At 40.3% G+C, this 13,189-nt stretch overlaps 1 protein-coding gene across 4 annotated transcripts in view; it reads right to left on the bottom strand.

Annotated features, from left to right (window-relative positions):
- The window catches only part of foxp2 (forkhead box P2), a 724,116-nt gene that overhangs the window by 596,073 nt on the left and 114,854 nt on the right, over window positions 1–13,189 (bottom strand). For all 4 annotated transcript variants that reach the window (XM_048548978.2, XM_048548980.2, XM_048548981.2 and 1 more), the window contains one exon: window positions 7,160–7,244. The gene's annotated coding sequence lies outside the window, so the exon portion shown is untranslated. The remainder of the gene's footprint in view (window positions 1–7,159; window positions 7,245–13,189) is intronic.

The following is a 13,189-nucleotide window of genomic DNA, read 5'->3' as shown; positions in this document are numbered from 1 at the left end:
ATGGGATGAAGGAGATAGTAGATGATTTTAAAAAAATACAGCCAATATCACATTCTCAAGCTGGCAGACAGCATTTAAATGAGTTTTGATACTCCCCAGGAAAGAAGAGTTAAATAGCAGTAAGCAGTTTGAGGGTGTCCTCCTTACTAGGACTGTAATGTTCGAAGTCAAGTAACTCTGAAATTCTTCAGTGTTTGATCATTCTATCAGCCAGAGGATTAGACAAAGAAGAGCTAACATTTCAAGAGGCATCAAAAGGGGGGAAAAAAATCTCTTGAAGGACTGGTGAAACCAGGAAGGGGAGTGATGTAATTTAAAATGTGAGTGCAACCAGACGTAGAGCTGAATTTTCATGCTGGATGTGTGAAAGTCAGGCTCTTGCAACATCACAGCTTACCCACGACTGACTTTGCCAGATATATATTTTTCATTCATACAGGGTCAGATTTGCAAGCTGTGATGAAGTGTGTGCACAGTGGCAGCTGGTACGAAGGTCTACCTCAGTTCTCAGAAACAGCTTCCAACATCTTTCATAGGCACCCTAACCCTCACACATCATCTCCCTTTCACACTCCCTATGCCATATAACCCTTCAGATCCTCCATGTCCCCTCTGAATCCACTCAGGTTTGTGCTCCATATCTTTCAATTCCTCAAGTATCATATGCCACCTCACACCCTCCACAAGAACCCATCTATCCCCCATAAACAATCATCCATTGTCCTCCATGGACAATCTTCAAGACACATGCAAAAGCAATGGAAAGTGTTTTAAACACAAGTGGAAAACAAATTAATCCTGTGAAATCTAATAAAACTCTCACCCATAAATAATATTGATATTGCAAAGAAAATGCTGAAATCCTATAGGGAGAAAATAATGTTAAATCCTTAAGTCAGAGCTTCACAAAGTGGGAGTTGTGAGCCCAAGCGAATATCATATGCTGAAATTTGGGGGCGGATTCCAGGACAGCAATGACCTGCCATGAAGATTTGACAGGATTATGTTAGCCAGGCTACCTGTCTAATAGGCCCCTGTTCTTACATCTGTCTCCCAGCTCCACGAGCAGAGTTTTCAGGGAGAGAGGTGTTAATTTCCAAGCCTCAAAATGGGTTCACCATCAGAAAGTGTTTGGGAAGCACTACCTTAGATGGTCAAGAACATGTATTCAGAAACCATACAGAATATATGTTATTATAAGTTCTTTGAGCTGACAATCTGACAGTACGTCAATAATCCACCAGCAGAACGCAGGCCATTCTCAGTTTTTGGAACCAAGCAATCATAATAGCCACAGCAGTCAAAACAAACCATTACAGCTATAAGACCCTGAAGTTGTGAAACAGATAGTCTTACTTTTTCATCTCAAGGCAGGTTGCCTGTCAGTCAACGGAACAGAAGCTAAGCATTTTTAATGTTTTGTGGCTAGGAATTTATTTCCAAAGGCAGCGCTTTATTTGGTGAAGGGTCAAGGCCCGAAACGTCAGCTTTTGTGCTCCTAAGATGTTGCTTGGCCTGCTGTGTTCATCCAGCTCCACATTTTGTTATCTAGGACACAGTGATACACTTTTCAACATATGTGCATGCATTAAGAATTCTTCTCTAACAGTATAAGTACAGCAATGCTTGCCAAGATGCACATGATACTAGATAATGTAGCTGTCAAGATAGTTCTGCAGGATAGAGCTCTATAATGAATTATTGCACGAGAAACAAATGTACATTCTGGTGCAGCATCTTGTAGTAACACTTCAAGGTGCTAAATCATTTTATGCTTATTGATCAGAGAGTTCCCAACTCTTCAACAGGTATTTCCAGGTAAGCATGGACTCTCTAAGGAGATACATTTTTGGAACTTCAATGACTTACAATAGCATAAGAAAACAGTGTATGTGAGGTGTTAATTTTGGAGAGCTTGTGACAACAGTTACTATTGCCAGTTCACAATTTGTAGCAATTTTCTGATAATTTATTGACATTAAGTATAGTTTAAATAGGATAGATTAGTTAACTAGACACAAAAGGCACAATGATAGGTGAGACTATTTCATCAATCCTAAAACAGTTTTGTTGAAAGTAAAAGCAGGGGTTGTAGTTTTCGAGTGGTGAAGTGTTCATCTGTGATACCATGCAATCTTGGGTGGTAACAATGCTTGTTCTTCACTTGGGCTGACGTAGAGGAACTCCTGCTCCTATCTAAAGAAGATAGTGACTCCTTCCCTGGCTCCTCTCTTACTTACCTTGGGTCCTGGTATTCATGGTGTGTCAATCATCTGTTTAAACCCACAGGCAGCTACTCATGATGCCAACGTGACGATCGACCCCTTTCCCACCTCTGTTTAGAAGTTAATTTTCATTCCTCCAAAGAACAAAAGTTTCTTTTTTCTGAAACACTGCGTTCATAGTACGGTACTGTGGCATCTCTTGAATCCTTTGTTTGAATTTGTAGAAGATTAATTACTACTGTAACACATTTAAATGAAGTCTCATACTATACAAGAAATACTAAAACAGAATACTAAAAGAACTCAGTTTTAAAAGGGAACCCAATTTCCACCAGGGAAAATGTGATTTTCCTGTGTTCTTTTTCAATAGGATACCAAATTTGGAGGAGTTGTGGGGTCTTTTTTCGCACCCAGGAACTTCTAAACACTGAAAAAGACCACATCAGAGGCATGTGGTCCGGAAGGCACAGGAAAACTATTTTTCCTGCAGTAAACCTAAGCTCTAGATTTTGTGAGCAGATTCCTACTAAAGTCACTACCAGAGAGCAAACCACTTAGACTGTCCAAACAGTAATGACTCAGGGTTATCTGTTGGACATCTATCCCCAGAAGGAAAATAGCACATACTTCACGCAAGACCACTGAAAGACAGGATAAGCTCCTGGACATAGAAGGGTGAGGATATTTCCCTGCACCATCGCCTAAATGTTTAATCAGAATCACATGACAATGGAGCAATGGTAATAGACAATTTGGCATTCTTCATGAATGGCACATATGTTCCTACAATATCTATTTTGCAGATTTACCCAGATACAATGCAAACCTTTGCAATTCTTAATGCTATCCATTCAACTACTTGGAACAAGTCCACACTCAAATTGAAAGGAAAGTGAGAAAAACAACAGTGATACCACTGTAAAGCTATAAAAGTTGTTGCTTGGCAAGAAAATGTGATTTCGGATGGCCTTTTAAATTACTGTAAATTAGAAAGCTGAGAAGTATCAGGAACAACGGAAAGTAAAGCAATCTAAGTAATCCAAAGTAAAGTTAATGTCAGGGAAATAATTTTAAAATATGGCAGTTCAGCTAGATCAAGTGGAGTACGTGGCCAGTAATAAGAGGGACGTCATGGACCCTACCAGTGCCTCAAACAACCACGAGAAGTGCTACCAGGTGCAGAAATGAGGTCTAGTGGTGGTTGGAGTCACTTTGGCACATCTGCAAGACTGAGAGTTATCAGGATAGCATGTTCAGACAAGTAGTCACACTGCAGCTTAAGGGCTTGGAGGCAGAAAAGGAGTTGGTGATTGGCAGGCAATCCAGAGCAAATAGGCAGATATTTGCTCACACATAGGTTTTCCATTTTTAAAGCTGAAGACATTGGATCCTCAAGGGAGTACAGTCAGATACAAATCTGTGGCACCACAAATGCTTTGGCTGTGCAGGAGTGGAGGAAAAGGAAAGGAACAACTTTACTGATAGGGCAGTAAGGGGAACAGGCAATTTCAGTGGCCACAAACCTGACTCCAGCATGGTATGTTTTCTCATTGGTGTCAGGGTAAAGGATATCATGAAGTGGCTGCAGGATATTTTTGTGGAGGAGGTTGAGAGCCAGAACTCATGATCCACATTGCTATCAATGCTTGGGTACAAAGGGAGATGAGGTCCTGCAATCAGAATTTTTGGATCTAGATAGAAAATTGGCAAGTAAGACATCAAATATAGCAATCTTTGGATTCTCCCAATGCCATGTGCAAGTGAGTATACAAAGAGAAGGATAAGTAACATGAATACATGGATGGAAATATGGTGATCAAGGGAAGGTTTTAGATTTCTGGGAACTGGAACTGGTTCCAGCAAAATTGGCAAGGTGGACAGCTTTGCATCTGAACAGAGCTGCAAATGAATTCCAGGCAATGCATTTTGCTCATGCTATTGGGAAGGCATGAAACTGACAGGATGAGGGCGTGGGAATAATAGGCAGGGTTACTAAAGTGTGAAAAATGCTTGAAGAGGTGGATAGTACTAATATAAAGAATAGAGAGTTAATAGGCAAAGTCAGATGAAGGGAGAAAGTAATGCAGTTCAAAACGTGGTTACTGTGCATTTACGTGAATGCTTGTAAATAAATAGTAAATAAAACTGGGGAGTTACTGGCGCAGTTACCATAACAAAATATGATGGTGCAGCAATGACACAAACCTGGCTAAAAGGAGGCCAGGACTTCGTGTTAAATATACCTGACTACAGGGTGCCCATAGAATATAGGAAAGAAAGGAAAGAAGGGCTGGTGGTATTATTAAAGGAAACATAACTTTGCTAAAAAAAGAGGACATGAAAAGGAGGAGGAGAGGGGACCTAATTGAGGTATACAAGGTAATGAGAGGCATAGATAGAGTTGATAGCCAGAGACTATTTCCCAGGGCAGAAATGGCTAGCACGAGGGGTCATAGTTTTAAGCTGGTTGGTGGAAAGTATAGAGGGGATGTCAGAGGCAGGTTCTTTATGCAGAGAGTTGTGAGAGCATGGAATGCGTTGCCAGCAGCAGTTGTGGAAGCAAGGTCATTGGGGTCATTTAAGAGACTGCTGGACATGTATATGGTCACAGAAATTTGAGGGTGCATACATGAGGATCAATGGTCGGCACAACATTGTGGGCTGAAGGGCCTGTTCTGCGCTGTACTGTTCTATGTTCTATGTTCTATGTTCTATGATAGAGGTTCAAGGAGAGAACCAATCTGGCTGGAGCTAAGGGACAAAAATGATGTAACTACATTGCTTGGTATCATCTATAAACCACCAAACAATGGGAAGGATGTGGAGGAGCAAATCTGCAGTGAAATTATAACATTATACGGTAACTATAACTGGGAATTTTAACCACACAAATGTAGATTGATTATGATAGCATTGGAGAGGAGCAAACATTCCTCACTCATGTTCTGGAAAATTTTCTATAGCAGTATATGCCCAGTCCAAGAAGAAAGAATGCACAGTTGGACCTGGTATTTGGACTCGTATTGAATTAATTGGATCAAATTTCAGTGGAAGAACATTTAGGAGATAGTGATCTTCCTACCATAAGGTTTGTTTGAAGTTTCATTTCTATATTATTCTAGACACCTTAAAAATATGCCATTGCATGTTTCAATTCATTTTTTGCATACATTTAATAGCTAAATACATTTTGCTATTCCGGAATTTGAAATACATCAAAATTACATAATCAGAGATGGGAAAGCAATAAAAACATTATTTACACTGAAATGCATTATATATAATGACATTAACAGTAAATATATCAACGCATTGGTAATATGGATCTGTTTTTGCACTGTGATTTTTATGATGTTAGACAAGAAGGCTAAAAGAAATCTGGAACAAGTTTCCTTTTAACTAACAGGAAACACTGCAGTGCACAGAATTGTGAGCAATCGCAAACTGAGAAGATTAACTTGCTGATGTCAGGAGACAGACTGAATTATCAACTTTTTCATAGGAGCATGAGCAAGAAAAATATAGGAATCTGTTCTGTGCATTTGTTGGGGTGGGGACTGCTCAGCAGGGAGTCCTTCCTTAAGACACAAGACACACTCTGGCACACTCTCGTGGCAGGCTCAAACAGTCTCCTCACATAGACACAGAAACAGACAACCCACCTGCAATGTCCACTGGAATGGTGCTCGGCACAGAAACACCCAAATTAAAAGAGAGAAATACAAAGTGCTACACACTTTCATTGCACAAAATTATGGGGTATCTTCAATCATAGGTTTTCTAAAATTAGATTGGTTGTCCTAACATGACAAATACAAAAAGTGGGCTTTCTTCATTAATTTGAAGGTAATGCAAAACAACACTCATCATGCTAGAATCTCAATCCATTAGAAGTCCATTCAGATGCACATACAGCTTTATATATTTTTGGAATAAATGAAGAAATTATATTGAATCTAAAGTGTTTCAACAGGGTTGATACTTAAAGCAGAATAAATCAAATGCGAAATAAATATTTTATTAATTTTATTAATTCGAATGGGATCATAAGCAAAGGCCAGAAATTAAGTTACTTTTAATTACAAATGGATACAATATTTTATTGCGCCAGTATTTTGCCAAACTTACATGACTGCACATATTGTAAAATGTACTCTTTGAATATTCATAAGTTCAAACAAAGAGAAAATTAAAGTACATCAGCAGAAAATAAATTAGGCTCATCTTCATTACAGTTGTAATTGAAGCATAGAAAGCGTTAACAAATTGTTAAATACCCAATGAAAAATGTAAGTCATGTTTTACATAAAACACCAAATTGCAAATTTTTTGTTCTTCTGTTCACCTCCCTTAAATGGAGATGTTCACATTTAAGTGGGGTCAGGTTATGTATGAAATTCACCATGACTCATCAAGTCCAATCGTTTAGTCTTCTAAGTTAAATGCATATTTAACAAAATAAAAAAAATTCCAGTAACTGTGGATTTTCAGATACATTTAAATCTAATTTTTGAAACTTCAACCTTTTAGTTTTCCCAAAGTGGTTAGCATAAATGAGGGCAAATTCAGACAGACATGTGAAAGCTGAAAATTGTTATGACATAACTCATTTCAAATGTCAGTTTTTGATAAGTGTTACTCTACACAAATACCATATTGTTGCTGCAAAACTGTCACATTAATTTCAGTTGTCATTTCAGACAACATAAAAGTACTGGCTGTCATCCAGCAGAAACTATGGAGAAAAGAAGCAACTACTGTGTTCTTCCTTTTGAGAATAGAAGGGTTGGCTAACAATTCAAACCTGGAAACAATTATTTCATACCAATTCTTGCAGAAATATTTTTCGATAATGGTTCCCTATCACAGCTATGAAGGAACTATTCTCAATTTGTTGTAATTTTAAATTCAAGATGATCAAAACTGTCACTTACCTTTAAGTCTAGTAACTTCTAGATCAAATTTTATTCCATGTAATTCTTTGAAGCTAAGGCAATGACTGCCCCATGTTCCAACTTTCTGTGAAATTAAGTGAAAGATAAGATTTGTTTCAAAATTCATACACTTAATATCACCAATAAATATACTTCTGATGGTCATTTTTGAATTACATGGAACTAAGTGTTCCCACAAGTTCATGACATATTATGTGGAAAAAGAAAGTATTAACTCAAACAGATGATGTGCTTATTTGGATTCAAAAACAAGCACTAAATTCTGGTTTTCGACTCTGTGAGGCTAATCATAAGTTATGATTTAAGATATCACTTAATCGTAAAGTTCAGGCTTGAACAATAACACAATGGCACAAACAGCAGAGACTTTTGTTCACACTCCGACCAAAAGAATACAATATGTTACATTTACATCAATTTGTGCCGAGCCTTTGGAAAGAAATAGACAAACTGGCTAAACTGGTTGATTCTGAAATTAATGCTCCTCATAAATCGCTCCTTGTACATTCTTCGCTTAACTCTAATCAGCATACCCCTATATTCTTTACTCTTCATGTGTTTGTTGGTGTCTCCCTTAAATTCTTAAATGCCAGTTTCAAAGATATGCAGGTTAAGTGCATGGCCATGCTAAATTACCTAGCGTGTCCAGGGATGTGGAGGCGAGGTGGATCACAGGGTTACAGGCTTAGGATATGAGGGTGCGTATGGGTGGATGCTCTTCAGGGTGCCAGTGTGGACTCCATGGGCCGAATAGCCTGCTTCCACACTGTAGGGATTCTATGATTCTATTCCTCTTTTCTAAACGTAAACATGCACAGTACACATATTAGCCACTCTTTGAGGAAAGAAATTTTTCTTGATTCCATTTGCATTTACTGGTAACCATTTCATTTTTGTGGCCCTCATATTTTGAATCACTTACACTTAGAAATTACTTTTCTGTCTCTATCCTATCAACCCACTTCATCAGTTTAAAAGTCCATAATTATGTGACCTAAGAGCTCCCCTCTTCTAAAGGTAATGTGGAAAATGCTATAATCCATTATAAAGGATTTAATTGAGCAAAAGTGACAGGATCGGACAGAGTCATCATCAATTTATGAAAGGGAAATCATGCTTGACAAATCTACTGGAATTCTTCAAGGACGTAAGTAGTAGAGGTGATAAGGGGAGCTCAAAGATGTGATTTCCTTGGACTTTCACAAGAGTTTTAATAAGGTTCAACATTAGAGATTAACATGTAAAATTAAAGCATTTGTGATTGGACTGGTGTACTGACACAGATAAAGAACTGTTGGCAGACATAAAACAAAGAGGAGGAAGAAATGGGATAAAACATTGTGGATCTGGAGGAATACAGCAGGCCAAGCAATATCAGAGGAGCAGGGCCCTTCTTCAGAAATGGGGAGGGGGAAAGAGTGTTGAGCTCCCTATCCCCCTCCCCCATTTCTGCTGAAGGGTCCCAAACCAAAACATAAACTTTCCTGCTCCTCTCATGCTGTCTGGCCTGTTGCGTTCCTCCAGCTCCATACTGTTATCTCTGACTCTAGCATTTGCAGTTCTTGCTATCTCTGTACGAATAAATGGGTCTGTTTCTGAATTGCAGATAATGACTTGTCGGGTATGGCAATCAGCGTTTGAACTGTGGCTGTTTGTAAAATATGTGATACTAATAAAGATCAGGGAGCTAAATGTAATATCTCCAAGTTTGCAGATGCCACAAGGTTGGATGGGAGTGTGAAGTGTTGGGAGGACGTATAGATGCTTCAGTGTGAAATGGACAAATTGAGTGAGTGGGCAAATGCATAGCACATGAAGTATAATCTGGATAAATGCAAAGTTATTCACTTTGATAACAAAACCGGGAAGGCAAATTATTATCTGAATATGATAGACTAGGAAAGGGGAAGGTATAATGAGACATGGCAGTTCTTGCACACCAGTCGCTGCAGGTAAGCAGGCTTGAGCAGCAGGCAATGAAGGTAGCAAATGGTTTGTACGCAAGAGGATTTGAGTAGGGAGCAGGGATGTCTTGGGGTAATTGTACAGGATCTTGTTGAGACCAGTCACATGATGTGCTGTGAACAGTTTTGGTCACCTTCTCTGAGAAAGGATGCACTTGCTCTGGACAAAGTGCAACTAAGGTTTACCAGACTGATTCCCAGGATGGCAGGGCTGATGTATGAAGGAAACTGAATAGATTATGACTATTTTCACTGGAATTTAGAAGAATGAGGGGGATCACACAAAAATCTATAAAATTCAAACAGGACGAGAAAGGGCAAACGTAAGGAGGGTGTTCCTGATGACTGGGGAGCCCAGAACCATGGGTCACAATCTGAGGATACAGGGTAGACCATCTAGGGCTGAGATAGAAGCATAGAATTATACAGTAAAGACTGAGGGCCATTTGACCTATCATGTCTGTACCTGCTCCTGTAAGAGCTACCCAGCCAGTCCCATTCTCCAGCTCCATCTCTGTGGCCCTCTAAATGCATCACCTTCAAATATATATCCAGCACTCTTTTGAAGCATTGTATTGAATCCATCTCCACCACTGTCCCAGGCAGCGTATTCCAAATCCTAACAAGTTTCTTCTCCTAAGAAGTTTCTTCTTATCTCTTTTATCACTCTCTCCAGCTGAAAATCTTGAAATTGTGGCTCTTATTACTGACACACCAAATACATAAATTGAATATCCCCCTTTAGTATGTCAAAATTATTCAAAATTTTGAATACCTCAACAAGGTCACCTTTCAACCTGCTTGCTCCAGAAAGCACAGGCCCAATTTCTCTCACCTTTCCTTGCATTTGAAATCCCTCATTCCTGGTATCTTTCTAGTAAATTGCTTTTGCACTCTGTCCAGGACTTAAACACACTTCCTTCAAAAAATTGCCCAAAAATGAACAGAATACCCCACATGTGGTCTGACCAATGATTCGCAAAGGTGTAACATCACCTCCTTATTTTTATACTCTATGCCTCTATTTATAAGCCTAAACACCTTTAAGCCTTAACAACTGCTTCAACTTGCTGGGCCAACTGTGCAGAATTATGCATGTAGGTCCCTCTGCTCCTATACTCCCGTCAAAGTTGTATCATTGACCCTGCATTGTCTCTCCATGTTACTTTGCAGTGAATTTCATCTGCAAGACGTCTGCTCATTTAGCCAACTAGTCAGTGTCTCTGAAGTTGCTCAGCATCTTCCTTGCAATTCACTACTTGCCCTAGCTTAATATCATCTGCAAAATTTAGAGATTTTGCCCTCAAAACCGATCTCCAGATTGTTTACAATAAATCAGAAAAAGCAAGGATCCCAAGACTGATCCTGGGAGAAAACCACTTTTAACATGTCTCCAATCTGTTTCCTATTTTTTAGGAAACTTCTAATCCATGCTGCCAAGGACCTATCAATCCCAAATATTTCTAAATTGCTAACTAATCCAACACTTTCTGAAAGTCTAAATATACAATAGCTGCAGTGGTACCCCCATCCACACTCTGTGGCACCTTGTCAAAGAACTCACTTAAAATTATCAGACATGACCTGCCCTTGACAAAGCCATGTTGATTGTCAAGTATTAACTCATTTTTCTTCAAGTATACATTTACTTATGTTGTACAATAGTCTTCATCAGCTTTCCCACTGTTGACATCAAGCTGACAGATCTGTAGATTCCTAGGTTATCTTTTGCCCCTTTCTTAAACACCAGGATCACACTTGCAATCCTCCAGTTCTGCAAAACTAATCCTATGTTTAGGAAGGCAATTTGTTCCCTTAATTTTCTCATCCATCTGGGATGCATCCCATCCAGGTCTGACAACTTCTCCACCCTAAGTGCTGCCAGCCTTCTTTAACAATTCTTCCTTATCTATCACTATATTACTCAGATGTTCTTTCTATTCATTTGTGGAATGTGGGTATCGCTGGCTGGCCAACGTTTCTTGCCCATCCCTAGTTGCCCATGAGAAGGTGGTGGTGAGCTGCCTCCTTGAACTGCTGCAGTCCTCCTGTAGTGGGTTGACCCACAATGCTATTAGGGAGGGAAATGTAGGATTTTGGCCCAGTGACAGTGAAGGAACGGTGATATACTTCCAAGTCAGGATGGTGAGTGACGTAGAGGGGAACTTGGAGGTTGTGGTGTTCGCATATGTCTGCTGCCCTCGTCCTTCTAGATGGAAATGGTCGTGGGTTTGGAAGGTGCTGTTTGAAGATCTTTGGTAAATTTCTGCAGTGTATCTTTTAGATAATACACACTGCTATTACTGAGTGTCAGTGGTGGAGGGAGTGAATGACAGTGGATGTTATGCCAATCAAGCAGGCTGCTTTGTCCTGGATGGTGTCAAGCTTCTTGAGCGTTGTTGAGGCTACACTCTTCCAGGCTAGTGGAGAGTATTCCATCAAACTCCTGACTTGTGCCTCGTAGATGGTGGACAGGCTATGAGGAGGCATGAGGTGAGTTACTCACGACAATATTCCGAGCTTCTGACCTACTCTTGTAGACACTGTGTTTTTGTGGTGAGTCTATGAGAGTTTCTGGTCAATGATAACCCCCAGGATGTTGATTGTAGGGGATTGAGTGATGATAACACCTTTTGAATGTCAAAGGTGGTGGTTAGATTGTCTCTTATTGGCGATGGTCATAGTCTGGCATTTGTGAGGTGTAAATGTCACTTGCCACTTGTCAGTGCAAGCCTGAATATCATCCAGATCTTGTAGCATTTGGAAAAGGACTGCTTCAGTTGTCCGAGGAGTCACAAATGGTGCTGAAATTCGTGCAAACATCCCCACTTGTGACCTTTTGATGGAGGGAGGGTCATTGATGAAGCAGCTGAAGATGACTGGGCTGAAGACACTACCCTGAGAAACTCCTGCAGAGATGTCTTGGAGCTGAAATGATTGACCTCCAACAACCATGAACATCTTCTAAAGTGTCAGGTATGACTGCAAACACCAGAGCATTTGTCACCCCGATACCCATTGATTCCAGTTTTTCTAGGGCTCCTTGATGCCACACTCAGTCAAATGCAGCCTTGATGTCAAGGCGTGTCATTCTCACCTCACCTCTGGAATTCAGCTCTTTTATCCACATTTGAATCAAGGCTATGATGAGTTCAGTGACCCTGGTGGAACAAAACTGGGCATCCCTGAGCAGGTTATTTCTGAGCAGGTTCCGCTTGATGGCACTGTTAATGACATCTTCTATCACTTCACTGATGATCGAGACTAGTCTGATGGGGTGGTAATTGGTCAGGTTGGATTTTCCCTGCTTTTTGCGTACAGGACATACTTGGCAATTTTCCACATTGTTGGGTAGATACCAGTGTTGTAACTGCACGGGAAAAGCTTGGCTACGGGAGCAGCAAGTTCTGGAACACAAGTCTTCAGTACTATTGCCAGAATGTTGTCAGGGCCGGTAGCCTTTGCAGTATTTAATGCCTCCAACCATTCCTTGACATCACGTGGAGTGAAGCAAATTGACTAAGACTGGTATCTGCAATGCTGGGGCCAGCGGAGGAGGCTGAGATGGATCATCCACTCCGCACTTCTGGCTGAAGAATGCTGCGAATGCTTCAGCCTTACCTTTTGCACTGATGTGCTGGGCTTTTCCATCATTATGGATAAGGATATTAGTGGAGCCTCCTCCTCACGTGAGTTGTTTAATTGTTCACCACCATTCACAAACAGATGTGGCAGGACCACAGACCTTAGATCCAATCCATTGGTTGTAGCTCTGTCTACCACTTTCTACTTTTGCTGTTTAGTGTGGAAGTGGTCCTGTTTGGTGGCTTCACCAGGTTGATACCTCATCTTCAGGTATCCCTGGTGCTGCTCCTGGCATGCCCTCCTACAGTCTCCATTGAAGTAGGGTTATCCCCTGGCTTGATGGTAATGGTTGAATGGGGGATATGCTGAGCATGACGTTACAGATTGTTCTGGAATACAATTCTGCTACTGTTGATGGCCCACAGTGCCTTACAATGCCCAGCCTTGAGTTGCTAGATCT

The sequence above is a fragment of the Stegostoma tigrinum genome, chromosome 18, assembly GCF_030684315.1.
Source record: "Stegostoma tigrinum isolate sSteTig4 chromosome 18, sSteTig4.hap1, whole genome shotgun sequence".
Lineage (NCBI taxonomy): Eukaryota > Metazoa > Chordata > Chondrichthyes > Orectolobiformes > Stegostomatidae > Stegostoma > Stegostoma tigrinum.
The sequence above is the reverse complement of the archived record's forward strand: the minus strand, read 5'-3'. Positions and strand labels throughout refer to the sequence as shown.